The sequence below is a fragment of the Sycon ciliatum genome, unplaced genomic scaffold, assembly GCF_964019385.1.
Source record: "Sycon ciliatum unplaced genomic scaffold, ocSycCili1.1 SCAFFOLD_1360, whole genome shotgun sequence".
In the NCBI taxonomy this organism is placed as follows: Eukaryota; Metazoa; Porifera; class Calcarea; order Leucosolenida; family Sycettidae; genus Sycon; species Sycon ciliatum.
This window is the reverse complement of record NW_027045062.1, coordinates 13054-17811: the sequence shown is the minus strand read 5'-3', so window position 1 is coordinate 17811 and position 4758 is coordinate 13054. Positions and strand designations below refer to the sequence as shown.

At 48.2% G+C, this 4758-nt stretch overlaps 1 long non-coding RNA gene across 1 annotated transcript; it reads left to right on the top strand.

The window, feature by feature from the left end:
- The first annotated feature begins 1769 nt into the window (after window positions 1-1769).
- LOC135830837 (uncharacterized) lies at window positions 1770-4438 on the top strand. Its single transcript, XR_010556117.1, has 3 exons — window positions 1770-2028; window positions 2213-2494; window positions 3919-4438. It is a non-coding gene; the product is annotated as an uncharacterized LOC135830837 (long non-coding RNA).
- The last annotated feature ends 320 nt before the right edge of the window (window positions 4439-4758 follow it).

Genomic DNA, 4758 nt, shown 5'->3' with positions numbered 1-4758 from the left:
GGATCTGATTCTGAATGAAACACACACAGAATACAATCATTGAATGCCCATCCGCAGATGATGGCAGGTCCTGAAAGAACAGGCAGTGTTCCAGTGATGGGGAACAGAACTTCGAGTGGCGAGTGAGGTATACACACACACACACACACGTGCGTGCGCGGGCACACACTAAAGTATTCAGAAATAGAATCAACATCGTAGTATTCATTGGTTGGGGAATGGAAAGGAAAATAAAACATTGCTGTAGGTTATTGTTGTAAGGACACTGGGAGCACAACAGAAAGGTAAGCAACTTGCTTTGAAGCAAAGAAAGTTATTATTCCACGGATCTCAGAAGGAAGGAACGTTCCAGAATGCTGCACTGGCAACAGGCGGCCTGCATGTGCGCGGCCCCTGCAGTCGGTCCAGCTGCCGGCCTTGCAGTGCTGAAAAGAATGTGCAGTACAGCATGTCACATAGTATCGCAGCCTGGACAAATAGGCGCTGGGAAGTCCTAGTTATGTGCTCACCTACACCACGATGCACCAATCTTCTGAGCTACTTTGGCAACAACTTTGTCCACTTGAGACTCCCATGGGCTGAGCCAGTTGTTGAGGGCTGCACCAAGGTGGACGACAATGACCGCTGATGGCCAGGCAATCCATGACACGCAGTCACTAGGGCATCGTCAACATGGCGCTGAGGCTGGATCGATAAAATCAACCTTTAGGCTGCCGCGGGGTTGACAACGAGGCCGCTGTCTCGAAGCTAGTCAGTCAGCCTGGTCACCGCCATTGACGAACCAGTCGCCACCGCCAGCAGTGGCGGTAGGTTGTGACAAGTGTGGTGCAATATTGTCAGCAAATTCAGTACTCAGGATAAGATGAGTGACAAAGGGAACGTTGTGTTTGATAATATTGAAGTGAACAGGGATGATCACAAACCCTGCGCGTACTCCACCGTGAGTTACAAGAAAATTCCGGACTGGACGACGAGCAAACACCAACCTGCTACATCCAACCAGGCAGATACTATTACGATAGCTGCCAAACCAGGTCAATGCCGACCTACTGCATAATGTCAATGTCAAACAGATCCTGCAGGAGAAGACTGGGGTGTTGGCGTCCAGTCACTGAGTGTACAGACACCAGTCACATTTCCTGCGTCTTTTGCAGCATACAGGATAGACTCATCACTGTAAAGTCCACTACTTCGTGATTTTTATTTGTAGAATACATGACAGGCGTATTCAGTGTGCCTCGCAGGACTGCGAGATGCTGCAGAAGACCAGGTTCGACCTTTCTGGACCGCCATTCACCGACGGTGGGCTACACGATGCTGGAGGAACTAGATTCCAGTGAAAACCCAAGATTCTTTTGCTCCTGGACGCTCCGACGTGTTGTGATATCTGCCAGGTGCGCAGTAACTAGTATTTTCATCGCTATAGCGAGGACGACGCCGATCGGCAAACTCTCGCTCACAGCCATCACCAGCCTCTCAAAACCATCACTTGGCATCCCCCAGGGGTATAGGAGAAAGCCAAAACAGCTCTCAACAAACAAAAGCTAAGGACGATGGAAAGAGAGCATGTCAAAAAGAAGACGAACAGTATGAAGTTCAAATGGGTTTGAACCAGGGAGTCGTATAGACCCGGGAGGCGACACGAGGCCTTCCGGTCCGACTATGATTGACTCGCGGCACTTTCTCCCACTTTTCCCTCAGATATCCCCGGTGCGTGCCCTGAGTTATAAACCAACTACTCCGCGTACTTATGCCATGGGACTTTGGGAGTGCACTCCTTGGGGAACGGACTCGTAAGTGCAGGATCGATAGGATCGTGGGAAATCGTAGCTCGAAAAGAAGAAGAAGAATGAACTACTTTTCCAAGTAATTAGTTGCATTTGATGATCGTGATTGAGGCAGAGAGTGCTGCTGATCGCGATCCAGATCCGGGTCAAGAATCACCTCCTGATCCTAAGGAAACCTCAGCTGACGTAGATCTACGTTCTCTTCGCGTGAACGCTCAGTCTGTATTGGCTTGGGCCACAGGTATGGTTTGAATTCTAATTTTCTATGTTATTATATTTTTCAATTTGTCTTGAAACTTTCAACCTTGCTACTTAGCGGCTTCTGATCTGGTGCGCGTACTGCATAAAAAGTTGCGAATAATCATGAATTGGAAGAAATACTTGTGGGTTGATAGAGTGCAGTACTTGTTCAATTGTTTCTACAGAGCGTTCCGAATCCCAGCCGCTAAAGACCCACAGAAGGCAAGAAGCTTGCGTTGCAAAGCTGCTGTCCCGCCTGACTGCGGAGAAAGAAGACTCGTTTATGGTTGTTCTACAGCCGCTGCTGACGTCCATCAGCTCTGTCCTGCTCCCAGCTGCAGATAGGCCTGGATTTCAATGAGTCGTGTCCCAACTCCGGTGTGAACGATTTCCCGACGTCAAGACGAAGTGGGGTCAAGTCATGGGTGTTGCAAGGAAGCTGTCACAAGATGATCCGGTATTGAACGGTAGGTTTTGTAAAGCTGCTCTAACATTTGGATCCTATAAATTATAACATTAAATTATTATTTGTATTCACGAAGCCATGCCCAAGACGTGCGACATAGCGTGCGTTCGTGTGTATGTGTGTGCGTGCGTGTGTATATTGTGTGCGTATGTGCGCGCTTGTGTATGTCGTAAAATCCCGCCAGAGCACCCCTACCTCCGGAACCATTCGAGTAGATCCATTTGGGGAGGGGCGGATGGGCGAGTCCTGCTTGCCGCATTCAGTACTACATGAAAAAGTACTCACCCTAAGAAAACTGTGCGTGCGTCTCGTACACCCAACAAAAGTCAAGAGCTGGGAGTCGTACAAACCCATCAAAACCCTAGGGTGTGTGCGATCTCTGGTCAAGAGGGTGGGAACTGTTGCGTACATTTCCAACCAGGTCGTAGACGCGTCGGCAGTACAGTATGACCTCACACTTCACATAGTCATACGAGGATACAACTCTATTGATAGATAAGATAACGTGCTTGTAGATCTCTGCCATGCCAAAGTTGCATTCAGTAGAGGTAGTAGTCTCTGTCAAACGTGTTTGCCATTGGCTCACGGCACTTGTAGCAGCTGATCGGACGATGCAAATCATCCAGGACTCCCGGTCCACATTAGCTGGTTCTTGATATGCCTTCGAAAATATACCATGGCACGCACTTTCCACTGTTGTTACATAGGGCCGGACGTGTGTTGTCCTGAGCTTGCCACGATACTTTCCGATCTGTCCATCTCCTCTCTTTGTTAAGTTGAAATTATTTGAAGAGCTGATGGCTGGTAACTTGCTGGTCAGCTGGTAGGAATACGTTTGCAAGTGTTGCTGCTGATTTGTACATTAAATTGCCGGAGTGACGTGGCCTTGAGTAGTCTTCCCCAGCAATGAACTGGAGAGTAGCATGCGTATTGAATTCTCTTGTTGCCGGTTCATCGGCCCCTCTCCATGACACCGGACTAGACTGAATTACTGGCGTCCCTCCATCGCCCTGCTTTTCGCCTCGAACTTCACGAGTATTGAAATCTGGACCCAACATAATAAAAGTGGGACTCAATTGCGCAGTTCAGACGATAAATTGATGCAATAAGGGGTCATCGCAAAAGTGATTAGTCATCCCTGAAAAAACATCATTCATTTCGTACTCGGACCTCCTCTCCACCCTCCGAAATGAATGGACGACGAAAATCGCATGCATGTACATGTGTATGCATAGCGTCAGTCGACTGAGATTTTAGCTCCCCCCCCCCCCCCCCCCCCCCCCTGGAACGATCTTCGTTTCAGGGACGACCAAAAACTTGTGTGACCACTGACTTTCTTTCTCTGTTATCAAGCAGTATGCATTATTTGTAACAGTAATTACTTGTCTGTGTCATGTGGATGCATTGTCTTATTTCCTTTTTCAGGCTACAGCACAACCGAGAGAACGAAATGTACGTCGCAATCAAGCTATGTCGTTGCCATCTTCTATGTGCCATGCGTTACCTGATGTGCCAGCCTGCTATGTCGGATACCGCTAACCATGCATCGACTAGGCGCCAGGCGCGAACTGATGGTGGTGGTGAGAAGGAGAGCTCTGTGCCAGAATAACTTTGCAGTTTAGAGAGCGTGTCAGGGCAGGCGTGTATTTACCCCCATATTGCCAGGTGTGTATTTACCACCATATGAACCAACCATAAGTGCAGTCGCAGTGGAGTCTTCAACTTTATTCTCCCGAGTCAAGCTCCTTGTGATGACATCTAAGAAGAAGATTGCCTGATGAGTCCAGCCGGGACGAAAGGTACGTCGCAATCAAGCTATGTTGTTGCTGTGTCATCTGCTATGCGCCATACGCTACCTGATGTACCAGCCTGCTATGTCGGACACCACTCACCCTGCATCGACTAGGCGCCAGACGCGAACTGATGATGGTGGTGGTGGCGGGAAGGAGAGCATGCCAGAATAACTTTTCAGTTTAGAGAGCGTGTGTAGGCAGGTGTGTATTTACCGCCATATGAATCAACCACAGTACGATCAGCTGACATTATAACTTATAAGGATGATCTCGTGCAGCGCTATTATTGATATTTTTTAAGTCTTTTCTAAGGACTCTCCACTGCAGCGTTTTCTTTCCACTCGGTTCTCTTCTTTTCATCGCTCAGCTTGCACTTGCAATGCTTATACATACTGATCAATCCCGTTCAATTTTCCGTACATTTTTCTCAAAATCCATAGCGTGGACGAAGTAGTGATTTTCCGTACAAATA